This window comes from Globicephala melas, chromosome 2, assembly GCF_963455315.2.
Source record: "Globicephala melas chromosome 2, mGloMel1.2, whole genome shotgun sequence".
NCBI classification, from domain to species: domain Eukaryota; kingdom Metazoa; phylum Chordata; class Mammalia; order Artiodactyla; family Delphinidae; genus Globicephala; species Globicephala melas.
In genome coordinates this window covers 35572850-35591798 of record NC_083315.2, presented here as the reverse complement: position 1 = coordinate 35591798, position 18949 = coordinate 35572850, and the positions used below count along the sequence as shown (strand labels likewise).

Sequence of the window (18949 nt, the reverse complement as noted above, 5' to 3'; positions counted from 1 at the left end):
TCATCACCCCCAAAACCCCATTCACACTCATTAGCAGTCACTCCATTCTCCCCACCTCCAGCCCCAGGCAACCCCTGATCTACCTTCTGTCTCTATGGGTTTGCCTGTTCTGGACATTTCATATACATGGAATCACAGTATGTGGCTTTCTGTGTCTGGCTTTTTACACTGAGCACCATGTTTTCAAGGTTCATCCCTCATGTAGCATATATCAGTACTTCATTCCTTTTTATGGCTGAATATTAATCCATTGTATGGATACACTACATTTTGTCTCTCCATTCATTAGTCGATGGACACTTGTACTGTTTCCACCTTTTGGCTATTATCAATAATGCTGCTACGAATATCTGTGTACTAGATTTATGTGGCCATGTGTTTTCTTGGCTCTCGGGTTTATACCTAAGAGTGAAAGAGTCATATGGTAACTCTATGCTTAACTTTCTGAGGAACTGCCGGGCTTATTTCCAAAGAGGCTAAACCATTCTGCATACCCACCAGCACTGTCTGAGAATTCCAACGTGCCTGCATCCTTCCCAGAACTCGTTATTGTCTGTCTTTTTTATTCCAGCCCTCCCAGTGGGCATGAAGTAGAGGCTAACAGATACCTAACACATCTCTAGCGGGACAATGGTGTACTTGATGAAGGTGACCTACACCCTAGGTAGACAGACAGAATGTGTGCCCACTCTGGGCCTCCACTGTCTTACTTGGGTCATTGCTGTCCCAGGGAGGAACCCACCTCACACTAGGCTGCCTATTTCAGGGTCTCTTATGAACGGAGAATTTTTTTAATGCTTTTAGAAATATTGAAAACACAGAAAATGGAGGTTTCGAGAGAGGCAAGGAAGGAGTTCAGTAAATACCGAAGCAAAGGGTTTTCAGGTAAGGCAACCTTGGGAGATACAAGCAAAGCTGTAGACTGTGGGCAGGTCATATCTCAAAGACTAGGAAGATGTTCTCCTGGGCTCTGCCATTCTCCCCTTGTCTGGAGTGGCCTGGACAGAGTTGAAACTCAGCATCCCTGTGGGCTGGGGAGAGGTGGTTATGGAAGTCCCCAGTGCCTCAAGAGCATGTCTACTGTTCTTGCTTTGCTTCCAAGCTACTCTGACCACCTCACAGAGGCTTGAGCTACAAGAAGAGAGCTCTGGATCCTTCCAGAACTTCTCTTGTGCAGCTGGAAGCCCCTTGGCTGCTTCCGGACAATGGTGCCTGCTGGTAGAGACCGAGAGTCTGACTGAGAGTCTACCTACAGCCCAGAGCCTTCCTGCCCCCTTGTCTTGGCCACTGTCTTTGCTTCTGTGCCCAACAGCAGCTCTCTCTCAGGCTACCTTCTTTAAAAAGCTACAGAAGCCACTGCTTAGAAGAGTAAACTACGACAGGCAGACGGTAGGTTACACAGTCAAGCTCTACATGCCTTAGGGAACGGTTCTTGTCCCAGTCCCCCTGCCTGAATCCTCTTCTCTAGACTCTCAGGTCCAGGTTCCCTGCATGGCAGAGTCCCTCAGCCTGGGGAGCCTCAGGTGCCATCTCTTCTGGTCATTTATTCAAAAAGTGTGCTGGGACTGTGGAAAACAGTTGGCAGTTCCTCAAAAAGTTCAACACAGAATTACCGTATGATCCAGCTATTCCATTTCTAGGTATATACCCCCAAAGAACTGAAATCCGGGGCTCAAACAGACACTCGTACACTAATCTTCATAGCTGCGTTATTCACAATGGCCGAAAGGTAGAAACAACGCAAATGTCCACCAACAGATGAATGGATAAACAAAATGGGTTACATACATATAATGGAATATACTATTCAGACATAAAAAGGAATGAAATTTTGACATATACCACAACACAGATGAACCCTGAAAATATGCTGCTAAATGAAATAAGCCAGACACAAAAGGACAAATACTATATGATCCCACTTATATGAATCAAACAGCCGAATGCATAGAGACCGAGAGTAGAATGATGATTACCAGGGGTTGGGGGCCGGAGAGAATGGGGCGTTACTGCTTAACAAGTACAGAGCCTCTGTTTGGGACGATGAAGAAGGTCTGGAGAGGGGCAGCAGTAACAGGCTCACAACACTGTGAACGTTCTACATGCGACTGAATTGCAAACACACTTAGAAGTGGTTAACATGCTAAACTTTGGGATTTCCCTGGCAGCCCAGTGGTTAAGACTCCGAGCTTCCACCACAGGGGGCGAGGGTCGGGGAGCTAAGATCCCACAAGCTGCGTGGCGTGGCCAACAATAAATAAATAAATAAAATTTTTTTAATGCTGAACTTTACGTTATGTATATTTTCCAACAACAGCGGCAGAGTGTGCTGGGATGGAGCAGGCCTCAGGAGGACGGGGCAGGGAAGAGCAACCCTGAAGAACAACAGCTCAAAGGCAGCAGAGGGAAAACTGCGAACAGTGCGCATTGAAAGGGCAGGTGGAGCAGAGGTGGGCAAGCTGGGCAAGCTGGGCAAGCGGGAGGGAAGCCAGGGAAGACGGCCAACACCAAGCCCGGGAGCTCAAAGCTTCAAGGAGGGAGCTGTCCAGAGCCTCTAGCGGCTCCGAGGACGCTGAAGACTGCAGAGAGCACAGAGACACAAAAGTGTCCACAGCACTTGACAGCAAGTTGCACCTTCTCAGTAAAAAAGAACTGTGAGCTAAAACAATGAGAGGTTTTTCAGCATCAAACTGCAAAGACTAAAAAAACAAAAACAGAAACCACTTGCCTGCTGAAAAAGTTCTGGAGATGGATGGCCGTGATGATTGTACAACAATGTGAAAGCACTTAATGCCAGTGAAGTGCACACTTAAAAATGGTCAGGGACTTCCCTGGTGGTCCAGTGGTTAAGACTTCACCTTCCAATGCGGGGGGGGGCGGGGTGCAGGTTCAATCCCTGGTCGGGGAGCTAAGATCCCACATGCCTCACGGCCAAAAAACCAAAATAAAAAAAAAATAAAATTTTAAAAAAGATGGTACATCACATGTTGTGTACATTTTACCGCAATAAAAAAAAAAGATAAAAAAAAAAATCCAGCCTGCTAGAGTGGAACGCATCTGTCTCTTTTACACTACTAATAGGGTATGACCAGGAGAGCTCTCTGGGAGGCAATTTATTGAATCAGTAATAAATTGATTAAAACTGCATTCTCCTGGGACTTCCCTGGCGGTCCAGTGATTAAGACTCCGCGCGTCCACTGCAGGCAGCATGGGTTCAATCCCTGGTGGGAGAACTAAGATCCCACATGCTGCATGCGGCCAAAAAAAAATGCGTTCTCCTGAAGCCAACAACTCCACTTTTTTTTTTTTTAACTTCTTTATTGGAGTATAATTGCTTTACAATGGTGTGTTAGTTTCTGCTTTATAACAAAGTGAATCAGCTATACATATACATACATCCCCATATCCCCTCCCTCTTGCGTCTCCCTCCCACCCTCCCTATCCCACCCCTCTAGGTGGACACAAAGCACCGAGCTGATCTCCCTGTGCTATGCGGCTGCTTCCCACTAGCTATCTATTTTACATTTGGTAGTGTATGTATGTCCATGCCACTCTCTCACTTCGTCCCAGCTTACCCTCCCCCCTCCCCGGGTCCTCAAGTCCATTCTCTACGTCTGCATCTTTATTCCTGTCCTGCCCCTAGGTTCTTCAGAACCATTTTTTTTAGATTCCATATATGTGTGTTAGCATACGGTATTTGTTCTTCTCTTTCTGTTACTTCCCTCTGTATGACAGACTCTAGGTCCATCCACCTCCCTACAAATAACTCGATTTCGAACAACTCCACTTCTAGGAACCTATTCAAGGGCAATAAATGAGGACGTGCAAAGGTATGAGGGCAAGAGGACAGTCACTGAAGAGCTGTTTATTACACACACCTCCCCTGACACACACACAATCCTTGTAAATAACCTAAATGCCCCAAAGTGAGGGATTGTTTAAATCAAGGTAATATACCCATGCAAGACATACACTCAGCCTTTAAAACTTGTAGTGCTTACTAACATGGACAGATGTTCTTTTTTCCTTTACCCATCATGATTTATTCTTGACTTCATTAAATTATCATTCAATGATTTACATCCAGAAGTTACTGAATAAGGAGGCCAACAGGTGCTGCTGAGTACAGTCTGTGTCCCCTTTCCTTCTGAACAGAACCAGCTAGGACTTGAAGGGCTTCAGTGTCCCTCAAAATCTCTTCTTCAAAGAAAACAAAACAAAGAAACAAACAAGAACTCATAGGTTCCAGAGTTCCAACAAAAGCTCGCCAACACTAGGACTATAGACGTTACTAAGGACATATAGTATTAAAATGAAAAGAGCTTACAAAAAAGCATCCTACTAAGATCTCATTCTTATAAATATGCATACTAATAAAAATATATATTAACTTAGCAAATATCTACTCCACAGCTCCATAGGAGAGCTATGCTGACCATTGGGAATACCCCAGAACAAGACCACCACGGCCTCTGCCTCAGAATCCAGGGAGCTCTGGAGCTACCTGTGTGTGCATGAGGAAGACCGGGGAACGGTGACGACAGAGCTGGGGTTTTCTCTGGCAAAGGGAGAAATGAGGGCTATTGAATGCATGTGAGGTGAAGACAGTGAGCCTTGCTACAACCTGAAACTGTGTCTGGGCAAGAGAGAGGCCGGTGTCGCTCGCTTCCCAACCGAGAGGTCTAGTGTAGAACCACCTGGACCAAATAAGACAGGTGTGAGAGGACCCCAAACACCACGGTTGACAGAGGGAGAGGGGTAGGTGCTCTGAAGAAATGTATACAGGGACTTCCCGGGCGGTCCAGTGGTTAAGACTCCATGCTTCCACCACGGGTTCAGTCTCTGGTCAGGACACTAAGATCCCCCATGCCGCACAGCCAAAGAAAAAAAGGAAAAGAAAAAAAAAAAAAGCACGGTGCCAAGAGTTAACATTATACTGTATACTTACCATTTTGCAAAGATCTTCTGTTAAGTGTTCTTATGTCACACACACATATAATAAGCAAGAAGGGCAGGAGGAAGCTTTTGGAGGGAATGGATTTGTTTACGGCATAGACTGTGGTGATAGTTTCGCAGGTGTGTTCTTATCTCCAAACTCAGTAAGTTGTGTACATCAAATATGTACAGCTTTTTGTATGCCATTTATACCTCAGTAAACTGTTTTTTCTTAAAAAGTTTAGCTAGCAAGGGAACAGAAATGACAGAAGCTGGAGAGGGATTTGGCACCAACAGAACTGAGACCCAAGGTGCCTTCTAAGTGCCCAGGAGCTGGGCTGGATATCTCCAAGCCACGGACTGCCCTGGAAAGAGCCAGAACCCTCGTTTTCAGTGGTTGTTTGGGCTTGTTTCTGACTCACAGTTAATCCACTGGTTTCCAACCTACTGACCGAGAAGTGGCCATTCATTATTCGTATCTTCCCTGTGGACCCCACTGATTGAAAGATGTTGACCTTCCAGGCAGTATTTATGAAAGAATAATTTTTCTCACTTCTTTATGACTGAAGTCATGTATAACTCCCAAATAGCTTTCTAATCAGCAGGATTTCACCAAGGTGGCCTCAAGAACTGATAGGATTCCAGCCAAAAAGGAAGGTACGTTAGTTACCTGCCCAAGCAGCCTAAAGCAGAACAACTGCCCTTTGTCTTGGGGAAATAATAAAATAGCCTGGACGCTGGTTCCTACCCTCCCAGGCCCCTGGGTGGGAACTGCTGGACAGCCATTTCCTTTGCACCCAAGGACATTGCACATGACGCCAAAGACACACAGGAAGGCGCAAGCAGAGAGGACCTGCCCCCGTGGGGACAGCAACAAGTCCCAGCACCACGTAAGGCAGAAGTGACATGTTTAGCGGTTAACATTATGAGGCTGAAACACTGTATGTCTTAAGAGAAGGAAGCCTAGTAAATAAAAATAAATCCCTTGTTCTAGAGCCACCGTGAGTTTACTCTGACATGCGGAAACAATGCACCTCTCTCCAGCCTTTTATTTGCTGCAGTCCCATGCACACAGTTGGGCCAAAATATTTGCTGAACTAAATGATTTGTCTTCGATGTAATGTGGAAATTATATCGGATGTGCCCAACGAAGCAAAAATTCCTTTCTATTATTACCCACAATGTCAAGGGCAAATGTGTAAACAGCTCATCTGGCCCAAGAGTTCAGGTGTGGGGGCCCCAAAGCAGGCCTCCTTCAGTTCCGGAGAGGGTCCCTGGGACAGCTGGCGAGGCCAGAGCTCTACAGGACTGGACCCTACACTCCATGGAGCGGCTCAGAGTCAAGAGTTGTAGAGAACACCCGGGCAGTGGATTCCCAAGGACACCCGGGGCCAAGAGCAGGCAGGGCTACTGGAGCCCTGCATCCTCCAAGCATCCAGGCCCAGACCTCTATCTACACTCCTAAAAGCCCTTCAAAAATCTAACACTTGGCCCTAGGGACAGAGAGATGAATGAGATGCTGTCCCAGACAGCACATACTGGCAGTGACACCGAGTGAGTACTGGGTGAAGAAAGCCAGCACCTAAGGGTGCAGACCTGAGGGCTCAGGTACGGCAGTCAGAGGTCTTTGCCAGGGATCCTCGATCTGGTTGGGACAGTGCCCAAAAGCCATGGGACAGGACATCACAGGGCTCAGATTCCCCTCCCACTGGGGGCTCATTTCCATGTTCTACTTGAATATCAGGCCCCACCTTAGCAGGGGTGCTGGGTGATCCACAGGGGCTTACTTGCTTGTTCCCAAGTTCTTCTCCATGGAGCTTTTCCAGACGCTCACTTCCACAGCTTCAAGAACCATCTCCTCGTGATGATGCCGAGGTGTCTGCCTACAGCCCAGGTGTCTCTCCTGAACGTGGCGCCCACACCTCACCTCCCTGCAGCCCTATTTCAGGTGCTCCCACCTTCGGCTCTGTCAGCACGGCAGAATCCTGAGGAGTCGCATGTCAGCACACAGCAGGAACATCTCTGGCCTCTGTCCGCTCCCCTGCAGCTCAGGCCCTTAACCTTCTTCCTAGCAGCGTCCTCAAATGGGCCACAGGTGTGCTGAGCCATGAGTCTGCACGGCACAGAACTCGGAGGGCATCCATCCATGGCGGTGTGGCTCATAAAAGCTCTGCACACTGACTCTGTCAACTGCCTGGCAGAAAGCAGGCGTCTGGAAGGTGTCTTGAGAAAGAAGTTGCTTTTTTCTCATTTGTACAAAGATGTCACGGCGTTGGGAGGAAGGCGCTTGTTGACAAGGGGATCTCCTCAACCCTCGGGTGCACGGCAGAGCCGGGGACGACTGGAGTGCCCGGGCTGGTCACTTCTGACCATGAGCAGTCTCGTCCATTTACCCATGAGCTGTACAAATATTTTCCGTGTGTCCATGACGTTAAGAAGATTGGGCAACTCTGGCCTCGCTTACAGCCACAGCCTCTCTCTGTTTCTGGATCCTTTCTGTTGGCATCTAAACAAGCTCAGGTTTCTCCCGTTTGCACCACCTGTAAGGCTGCGTGCCTGCCCCACCCCACACCCCCTCCTGCCCACAGGCCACTGCTCCGGGAAGCAGCACCAGGCTGCTCACCAGGAAAGGATCCAGGAGGACCAAGGCCCAGTAATGGGGACAGTCTAGGTGGGCCACGAAACCACCCCCGTCCAGAATCCCGCCATCACTCTTCCACCTGGGGCGCCTCAGGTGCATCATTACACATGACTAGTCTAACAATTCAGTTCTTCAACTCTCCCCACTAAGAGGTTTCATGGGTCAAACTGACCTCAGACTCCAGCATTAGTTACAACAACAAAAAAAAAAGTCAAAGAGTCAACCAGGAATTAAATGGAATGTCCAGGAAGAGTTCAGTTAATACATTACCACAGTAGAGCACTAGATCACCATTTAAAAAGAGAACATTATTATGACTATATAAATATTGTTCCCTGCAGAGCCAAGAAATGTGCCAGGAATTCTAGTTCCTTCTGTACAGTTCCAATGTCAAGAGCCAAGTGCTCCTCAAAGGGAAAAGTTCCCAGCATCCAGGTCAAAGAGAAGCTTCTCCTCTCCAGCTCTCTCCCCACTGTTCAGAGCAGGTGGTGGTGGTATCTTAGTGCGTTTCACATTTGGATCACAACAGGCTTGCGGTCATTTTTCTTTTCTGTGGCATTTTTCTATTGCCTTCTTTTTCCTATTGAGAAAAGAAACACAGCCCATCTTCCTAGAACCCTTGTGGTCTTCCAGCTTCTTGTTCATTCTGAACATTTCCTGGAATCCATTCCAGTCTCTGTCCTGGAGATATTATTCTTGGAGCTGACGACTTCCAGTTCTAATTTGGACCGGGTGCTTCTGAGGCCCACTCACAGCCGTCTGTCTGGAAGTTCTTTTCTTCAGGCTCCCAGAAGCTACCAATTCTCTTTCTGCCCCCAACTGCCTCCTTCATAGGCTTCACCCTTGTTTGGCTGGTGTAGACCCTCAGAATGAGCGGGAAGTAAACGTTTAAGTCCTTGCATACCTGTAACTGCCTCCACTCTCCCCCCGACACTGGATGAATTGGGCTAGGTGTATTTGCTTCCCAGGGCTACAAATGACCACCAACGGGGTGGCTTAAAACAACAGGATCATTCTCTCACAGTGTGGAAGCCAGAAGTCCGAAATCAGTTTCACTGGGCTAAAACCAAGGTGTCAGGAAGGTCAAGCTCCCTCCAAAGGCTTGAGGGGAGAATCCGACTCCTGGCCTTTTCTAGCTTCTAGGGTTGCATTCCTTGACCTCTCCCTCCATCTTCAAATCTCTCTCTGCTGAGGTCTTCATGTCCCCACCTCTCTTCTGTATCTGTGTATAGTAAAATCTCCTTAGGTCTCTCCCTCATAAGGACACGTGTAATTGCATCAGGGCCCACCAGGATAATCCGCCATAATCTCCTCATCTCAAGATCCTCCCCTTAATCACATCCACAGACCCTTTTTTTTACCTTATAAGGTAACACAGGTTCCAGAGATTAGGGCCTGATATTTATAGGGGACATTTTTCAGTCTACTCTGCAGGATATAAAAATTTTTTCCAATGGTTAAAAACTTATTTTCCCTCAGTGTCTTGAAGGCCTGGCTTTACTATTGATTGTCTTTCATCCATGTTACCTGATTAGACGTTTATTTTGCTGCCTCTTCCTCTCTCTGATTCCTCAGCGTTAAGAGCACTCCTCGTTCCCTCCCCAGCTAATCTAACTGAGTAAGTACCATGGCTTCAAACACCATCCATTGACCCCAGATCCACGCCGGACGAAGGAAGGCTTTGTTCTAGAAGGCCAGCACCCACACCCCCAGCCTTGCCTCTGCCAACAAAGTTCACCTGTCCTCATTTTCCCCTGAGACCTTCCATTAAAGTCCCAGCTTTCAGCACCACGTCTCATTTCTGCCCTGGGATGGACCTGCAGGCTTAGTTGAGAGGCTCTCTGGGGTTCTTGGGCAGGGCAGACTGGCCCACTCCACTCGGGCCCACTGGGCTCTGGGGCTTCTCTGCTACATTTCTGATGTGGCCATACCTCCACCTGCTTTCTATCGTCCAGAAATTTGTTGCAATCTCTCAGCTGCTGCTAATCCCCTCCCATTCACTTTGCTGTCATAGGATTATACTTTTAATAATCTCTTTATTATCATTTTAATGGGTTCTGGGGAGGAAGGGTAGACACATGGATTCAGCACATGCGCTGAATCCTTCATCTTGGACTCTAAGTTAATCTCATTACCTTTTCAGTTATAACTTGCATATGCCGCAAAGATAACATACGTTCTATTCTAAGCCCCTTGTCCGTGGGCTCCCATTGGTGGGAAGTGGGAGTGGGGACGGCAGGTTTCGGGTTCACATCCCAGCTTGTCACCTCCCACCCACCTCCGACGCACACAGACCCTCCTTGTCTGAGCACTGCCCCTCCTGACACAGATCTGCCAGTGCGAGTTATGAGACTGGCAGACTGCATGCAGGTTTCCTCTTTCCAGGATTTTTTTTTAAAAAGCAAATTACTTCTGTGGCCTTCCCTATAAGGCCGGAATACAGGCACCGGGACATGAAATGAAGAGAAGGGACAGTGTTAAATGGGGAACATCTTTTGTAGGTTCCATCAGCCCAAGAGAACCTTTTCACTCAAAAGCGAAGCCTGCATGACACATCCCTGCCTCACCAAGGCTCAAGTTTAAAAATAAACACGGGCATTTGAAGGAGCACAGAAATAATTCGTGCCCGAGGCTCCGCAGAACCGCATGGCACCAGGTGTATGCTGACCCCGCAGGAGCTGAGACAGGCCACGTTCAATAGAAAGTCAGCCCTTGTGGACCTCAAACGAGCGATACATGAGTAAAGGGAGCCTTTTTGTGCTGGATTCCCTTGTACTACAGAGCGTCAACTGCACCCCATTCAGACCAACCACGGGCGTCTGCTCTGTCTAGCTATTCATACAAGGGCTGTGAAGGCAGCCCCCAGCCCCAGCCCCGGAGCCCAAATCCAAGACCTCACCCAGCCTTTGTCTCCTCTTCCCTATCAACCCCTGCACCAACGTACAGGATTAACAAAACAGAAGTTCCTCTCACCCATACCTGTGCCTTCAGAGGAGCTGTGCCTTCCCCCTGGAATGCCCCCTTGTTCACGGCCACCCCCCGCTTAGCCCACCCCCACTGGTCAGGATCCTACCATCTTTCAAGACAAAGTGCAATTTGGTCACCTCTTCCATCAGGGGCACCTGGGTCCACCACCAGACTGGATTCTCTCTCTGGAGCCCAGCTTTCTGTGTCTCCTCTGTGGCCCTCATATTATTCTGACTTGTCTTTGGGTAGCTATAGGTGTGCTGTACCCCCAAATTGGACTGTAAGCCCCCTTGGGCAGGAATCAGGTCTTCATTTCCAGAGCCCCTGCAGCACCTTGATAGAGGAAGTGTTTGAAGTTGTGGCCAGAGCTTTGAGTGAACCCAAGTCACAGAGGGCCCAGAGGGACTAGTCGCTGGCTGGTGTGACCCCTGTGAAATTCCACAGGGCAAATAAGCAGACCTTTGTTTGGAAGCAGTGGGAACCCCTCTCTACAGCAGAACTGCTAGGTAATGTTTTCCTTCCAGGCACACATACACACGAGCACACATACACACGTGCATGCACACAGACACACACAGAGGCATGCAGAGATATATTGACCCTCTCAGCTCCAGGCTGCAACAGGACAGCTGGAGGCCCAGCTTACGGCTTCCACCAGCAACGCCTCCCTTTACCCCAGGTGCTGCACAAATGACCTTTCCCGATGCACTCTGCCTGGCCTGAAAGCACAGCTCTACTGGGGTGAGCTTAAGGGCCAGGACTACGTTTTATGTGCCATGTCACAGCCAGAGCCTGGCACCCAGAAGACATGTCTTAACAAAGTGGTGAGAGAATTCCCTGGCAGTCCAGGGGTTAATATTCAGCACTCCCACTGCCGTGGCCCAGGGTCCATCCTGGTCGGGGAACTAAGATCCTGCAGGCCGCCTGGCGCAGCCCAAAAACAAAACAAAAAAACAAGGGGGTGAGAGGGAAGGGTGCAGAGAGAGAACAAAAGGGTCCAAGCAAACAGGCAGTCAAGTTCCATTTATACTTCGTTAGGTTTGGAAGGAAATGTACGCAGCATTGGTAGGTCTTCAGCAGACAGAAATAAGTGACTATTAGAAGAATGACATGTTTTCCTATCACACTGTGCTCTGGTTAGGATGAATCAGATGGGGGCTATTTATCATACTGGATCTTCTACAGGTTTTCCTCCCTTTTGGAAAAGGTCTGACACTCGACTTTTAGCAGACCCAGGCAGCTAGCAGGTGTCCAGACAGTTGGGGCCTACGTGTGCCCAGAACAGCCCGTGCTCCTTCCCATATACCAAGGACACACTGCCCGTCCCCTCCGAAGGCCCAGATGGCCTGTGTGTAGACTTCTCCCCACTTCCTTTTTATCTCCTCCAAGCGCTCTGCATCAAGCTTCCATCCTCAGATTCACGGGTTTCCACGCACGCTCACATTTGCAGCGCAATTCGTGTGCCTCTCCTAAGGCATCTGGTTTTTAAATAGGAAATGCCTTTCCATGTCCTAGAGCAATGCTGAGATCCACTCACCAGATCTCGGCAGTACCTCGGAAAAGGTATTTCCTAGAGGTCCTGGCATGTACTGATCACCTGTCGGTGTCTGGCATCGTGCTGGGCACTGACATACATAGCTCACCTCATTTTCCCAACAACCTTGAGAATCAGTGTCTGTGTCTTCATTTTACAGAGGAAAACGGGGAAAAGATTAAGTAACGCACCCAAGGGCACACAGAGTTGTCAGGCGGGAGTCACCTGGGTCACCTAAACCCAACACACCCCTCAGCCTCCCTTCCCACTTGTCCCAGGAGGCCCCACACCTGTGTCCCCTGACCCTCCTCCCCAAGCTGCCTCCCCTGCCACCATGTTCAGGCAGAAGCCCTCCTGAGGACCTCAGCGGGTCTCTGGGCAAACAGGTTCATCCTTATCCATCTCTTACCAAGGCTGTCATCCCAGGCCTTAAGGAATGATCCAGAAATCCAAATCCTGCTCACCAGCAGCAACCCCACAGTCCTTCCCAAAGTCTCCACAGTCAGGAGAAAACCCAGAAAATACCTCCTGAGTCCCCCAAACCTTCAGGTTCCTGGCCAAAGGCTCACAACTCCTAAAGGTGCCCCTGGGGCCTGTCTGGACCATGTTGATGAACCACCCACCAGGCAGTAAGATGGGGCAGCAGGCAGCAGCTGGCCCACCGGGTGCTTCAACAGCTGGTCTCCTGGGTGGCCACAGAGAATGTCCATCTGGCCCACCTGGGTCTCTATGCAGCCACCAGTCACCCAAACAGGTCTCTTCCCACTGCAGCACTAAACAACTAACTCAGGAAACCCCCTTGTCTCTCCAGCTCCTGTCCACACTCACCCCTGATCTGTGAGGCAGGCCTCCTCCTGACCATTCCAGAGTTCGTGCTCCCTATTGACCTTTCTGGACCACATCTACCCACCCACCACCCTCTCAAACAGCACTTCCTCTGGGAAGCTAAGATTCTGCACTCAATTTCTTTTTTTTTTTTTTTTATGTGGACCGTTTTTAAAGTCCTTATTGAATTTGTTACAACACTTCTTTTTTTTTTTATGTTTTGGTTTTTTGGCCACGCGGCATGTGGGATCTTAGCTCCCCAACCAGGGATGGAACCCACATTCTTGGCGCTGCAAGGCGAAGTCTTAACCACTCCAGGGAAGTCCCGACACCCAATTTCAATGTGTGGGTTTCCCCCCACACCACCAAGCAACTGTCTGAGACGCCAGCTGGGTGTCCTACAATCCAACTCAATTCTGACACCATCCACCCGAAGAGAGGGTCAGATCCCATAGGTTACAGGTTCAGTCCCACAAGACCCCCTCCCGCCCCCACTTCGTATGTCAATCACAAGTCCAGTTACCACCTGTACTTCTCACCAGCTGGCGACAGATTCAAGGTCTCAACAGTTTGATTCATTTGCTAGAGCAGTTCACAGAATTCAGAGAAACATTTTACTCACTAGATGACTGGTTTATTCTGAAAGGATATAACTCAGGAACAGCCAGATGGAAGAGACAGAGCAAGGTATAGAAAAAGGACTCAGAACGTCCCTGCTCTCTCTGAGCGCCACTCGCCCCAAATGCCCACGTGTTCACGCACCTGGAAGCTCCCTGAACCCTGCCCTTTCGGGTTTTTATGGAGGTTTCGTTACAGAGGCATGACTGATGACATCATTGGCGATCGATTCAACCTCCAGTCCCTCTCCCCTCCCCAGAGGTGGGGGAGCGTGGCTGAAAGTTCCAACCCTCTACTCATGTGGTTGGGTCCCCCATCCTCAGGTGCTTTCCCAGTCACCTCATTAACATAACAAGACACCTGTAAGGCTCTCTTCACAGGAAATTCCAAGGGTTTGAGGAGCTCTGTGCCAGGAACAAGACGAAGATCAAATATATATTTATTATAAATTATCACAGAAGCCTTCCCCAGCCTCTCCCTTCCAGGCCAGACACCCCTACCATCTGCCCTCGCGACACCCTGTACCTCTCCTGCAGAGCACAGCTGGATGACCAGGCTCCTCTCTACCTCTTCTTTCCTCCCTCAAAGTCCCAGGTCTTCAATCTCTTGTCATCAGACTCTGCCATCCTCTACCCCTCACTGCTGCTGTCAACCACCAACCCCGTGTCACTCCCCCTCGTTTCTGGATGATATCAGGATCACAGGCCCTCTCTCTCCCGATTCTCAGTCATTTCGACCCACACATACATGATCCTTCCAACTGGCCTCCTAACTGCTTGAACCCCCCTCAGCCTCTCCAACTCCCTGTCAAAACCTGTCATTTATCAGTAACTCCAAACCCGTCTATAATCTTCATTCCATGCGTCCCACCCTCTGCAACTGGCACCCACTCACCCACCGTGCCCGGTTCCTACTCCCAGTCACCTTTACCTGCTCTATTGCTCATGGCATTTGTCACCTCTAATATGCCATAAAATTTACTTCTTTGTTACAGTTTGATTTATCGTGTGTCTCGTTCAAATGTAAGTGTCACAAAGGCAGGGATTCTTGTCTGGTTCACCACGTGCAGCACCTGGTATACGAGACACTCAACAAACACTTGTTGAATGAATGACTTTTACTTTTGTAATTATTCAACCTCCATCTCCCCTGCTATACTGTAAGCTCTACAAGGACAGAGGTCAAATCCATCTAGGTCACCCCTGGAAGTACTCAGTAAATACTACGTAACTGAGGGAACGGAGGAGCAAAGTTCATATTCAAGAACTGCATTGCTGGGCTAAACCCGCTGCTTGCAAGGGTAACTTCCACCCAGACTGCTTGCATGCAGCTCTGTTCCCACTGGCTGCCACCTGGATACAGGTGACCTAGATAAAGCTGTTGATTCTGATAAACCCAAGCATGAAGCATCAGAAGCCCATAGGCACGGAGATCTGAGCATAAACAGTGCTTCCTGCTGCTGCCGTGCAAATATTTGATCCCATGGATGTGGGGGAAATTCGTTTTACCTGTTACCAAGAAGAGTTTCAGAGGCTACCTGAAAAAGTTCATTCTAAAAACAGATTACCTAGAAGACGCTCAACCATGAACTTCCTCCCAGCAAAAGACACTTAACGAGATCCTATCTAGGTTTCAGATCATAATTTCAGTCTGTGACTTCCCCTTCAAGCTGCACTCATGACTCACTAGGTTAGTTTAGCCATTCGCGGGTAAGGGGTTTGCTCTAGGAAAAAAACATACAAAGAAACCAAACGATTTTTGTAAGATGCACAAACAGAACCAAATGTCACTACTTCAGACTTAGTCTGACCTCTCCCCTAGGATGAAGGGGCTTGAAAAGCACTCCCATTGGTGGAGATAAAGTGCTGACAGGGAAACCAGTCCTGAAAATCACATCCCTCAAGCACCTTCCAGCTCCGGTTCCTGACAGGCAGCTCCTTCTATTACAGCCAGGAGAGGCCCAGCTACAGCAAAGCTGCCAGGACACTTGGGGAAAAAAAGTTCTCGTGCATCTTTCAGACAAACAATGCAGGCAATCAGCTAAAGCTTGAACCCCTGGCAAGTGTGGGCGAGATCCTGATTCACAGCCAGAAAGCAGGTGAGAGCAACGTGGGCTTTGGCGAGCTTACCACCCTGCCCTGTGTCAAGATTAATGTCGACATAATGTCATAATGTCATCATAACTCATAGACCCAGCCTAACAGGTGTACTTACTGGGGACTCAGATGCCTACTACGTGATCTGAACATTGTCTTAATAGATGTGATTGCAACATACAACTCAAGAAGACTGAAGAATTAAGTCATTCTGAGAACCTCTACTGAAATCTGAGAAAAAGGACCAGGGAGAAACTGGAAGAGAGAAGGATGAGAAAAGGAATGGGTTCGGTAGATTCAGGGCAAAATCTGTAGAAAATTCAGCTGCATTCCGGTGGTGATGACTTCCCCACGAGAACACACCTCTTGCAAAGGATCTCCTTCATCCCTCTCCAGAGGAGGAGAAGAGGAAACACAAGAAGAAGCACCTGGTGCAGAGCCCCAATTCCTATTTCATGGATGTGAAATGCCCAGGACGCTATAAAATCACCACCGTCTTTAGCCGTGCACAGTTTTGTGTGTTGGCTGCTCTACTGTCCTCTGCCAGCCTACAGGAGGAAAAGCAAGGCTTACAGGAGGATGCTCCTTCAGACAGAGGCAGCACTAAAAGCACCCTGAATCAAGATGAATGGGAAACCACCCCAATAAGCACATTTTGGATTTAAAAAAAAAAAAGGAAGGAAAGAAAACTCAGCTGCATGAACAGTCATGGGTTCACATCAGACTAAATACCTGTTTATTACCCCTGCCCTTTGGAAGGTGTGCTAACAGAGCTTCCTTAAACACATCTCTTTTCTTTTAAACCTCAAGCGGTACTTTTGAAACAAAGGTTGTTTTTGTCATGGAACTGTAAAAGTCTCAGAGTAATACAACGTATATAACCACCAGCCCACTCAGAGTCCTGGCTGTGTGACGTTAAACAAGTAACTTAACCTCTCTGAGCTCATTTCCTTATCCATAAAACATGAAGCTTAAATGAAATAATGCCTATAGATAATCAACAAATATTACTTCCCTTCCTCCTGGCAGAACTCAATCTTCTACAGAATCCAAGTAAGACACCACAATGACCATCTGGCATGACCTATGTCTGTCCAGCAGACCATTCTGTGGCCTCACAGATAAAGAACCTGTGTCATTACAGAACAGGAAGAAAGCTGGGAAATAATCGGCCAGTTCTGAGATGCCACCATGGCTCCTGAGGGGAGGGTCATCCTCCAGAAGATAAAGTAGCCTTCTCTTCCCTGCAGAGTCTCCAGAAATCTCCACCAAGTACATATAGAAACCAGTGCCAATACTACAGTGCTTGGGAGGATGCAGATGTGGCCCGAGGACACGGTCATCTCACGTGTGCAGTCACGTGGCAGTGAAGGGACAAATAAGACCAACTAAGAATTCACAGGGCTGATACAAACAGCTGATGGATGCAGCCTCTCAGGGGAAAACTTGCATTATATCACATGACACCTTCATCCGCTTTCGTGACATTTCCAGGGCTGTGCCAATTTCGCCGGGTGCTTGCAAGGCAGCTGTTTGAAGCTGCATCCCTTTCTCTATGAGGAGAACCTCCTTGGGCACCCAGCCAAGCTCTCCCCCTGAGAGGCTCCCAGAGGTACAGTATGACCAGGCCTGGGCCACACAACCATGCTTGGTGTACTCTACTTAATTATGTAAGGAATGAGGCATTGTTTCCTTTGTGGGCAAAGCTTTCAGAATATTTAAAATTCACGGGAGAAGCCAAGGAGTGGGTTTTTTTTAGCTCCCTCCCTTGAAGTAAGGGATATGGCTTTCAATCAGGTTGTGGGATTCCAATTCCAATTTTCCAGAATATTCCATCCTTGGTGAAACATGCCTGCTTTAAAAAAAAAAACAGGGATTCCCTGGTGGCGCAGTGATTGAGAGTCCGCCTGCTGATGCAGGGGATACGGGTTCGTGCCCCGGTCCGGGAAGATCCCACATGCCGCAGAGCGGCTAGGCCCGTGAGCCATGGCCGCTGAGCCTGCGCGTCCGGAGCCTGTGCTCCGCAATGGGAGAGGCCACAACAGTGAGAGGCCCGCGTACAGCAAAAAAAAAAAAAAAAAAAAAAACAGAGAAGAAAAAACAGGGAGGAAGCCCTGACAAAGGCCAAACTCGATTAATCATCAGTTTTGTCCCATGGGAGTCACTTTCAAATTTAGCGGATCAGATTCTGTTGGTGCCAAAGTCAGGTAGGAGCCCAACTATTGCTTGGGAACACGCTGGTTGCAGGGAGGTACAGGGCCCCCCTAAGACAGGAAGCGCTGCTCAACCCCAGGTCCAACTCAGTGCTCGTCTCACCCAACTCCACATCCTGGAAGAGATGCCACAGGCCATCTAGGTGGGCATCTGAGGGCCCACAAAGGTGGGCTCACAGCCCCGGATAAGACATGGGGAGGGGCTAGGCACACCCCATGGCAATGCCCAAGGAACACGTCCCCACACCTCAGAGGGGTCACCTGAGGCCCCAGGATGGGTGGAGGGCCCACTCCCTAAAAGGACAGTTAATGCACTGTCTCCAAAAAGGCAGGCACGTTTCCAGGGGGCCTCTGCACCCCAGAGACACACACCTGAACATGTGCAGGGGGTTCATCTCTCCCAGCGAAGCTCAGCCCACAACACGGTCTTCCTGAGGACAGGAAAACCTGGCAATGCCCAGAGCTGTGTGCTCCTCAGAACAGGAAGGTTTGGACAAAGCTTTTGCAGCCAGCGCAGGCCACCTCCTTCTGTCCCTGCCCTGTGTATATACCCAACCTGTAACAGGTGCCCTCAGGCTCCCTCAGACACCCACCCGGCTGCCTGTGTCTCCCTCCCACTGGCCGGAGTTCCCCCAGACGTGTCCACAAGAGCAAATCCCCCTCCTCCAAATGGCAGTGCTCACCTACATGGAAACAGCTCTCTCCTCCCCCTACCTCTTGGCCCACGTTCTCCCCTCTCTAAGCTGAACATGCCCAAATCCTTTAAACAAGTGGTTCTAATCTCTTTTTGAGTCAAGGACCCCTTTGAATATCTGATAAAATAACTATGGCAGGGCTTCCCTGGTGGCGCAGTGGTTGAGAGTCCGCCTGTCGATGCAGGGGACACGGGTTCGTGCCCCGGTCCGGGAAGATCCCACATGCCGCGGAGCGGCTAGGCCCGTGAGCCATGGCCGCTGAGCCTGCGTGTCCGGAGCCTGTGCTCTATAACAGGAGAGGCCGCAACAGTGAGAGGCCTGTGTACCAAAAAAAAAAAAAAAAACTATGGCAAAAAACCACAAAAAACTATGGCCATCCTCCCTAGAAAAGCACATGCACATACACAATGCTCATACAGTTTGTG

At 49.0% G+C, this 18949-nt stretch overlaps 1 protein-coding gene and 1 pseudogene across 3 annotated transcripts in view; one reads left to right on the top strand and one right to left on the bottom strand.

Moving 5' to 3' along the window:
* The window catches only part of HOMER2 (homer scaffold protein 2), a 93321-nt gene that overhangs the window by 56251 nt on the left and 18121 nt on the right, over positions 1-18949 (bottom strand). The gene's annotated exons all lie outside the window — the stretch shown is intronic.
* Positions 15985-16223, top strand: LOC115864624 (small ribosomal subunit protein eS27-like; annotated as a pseudogene).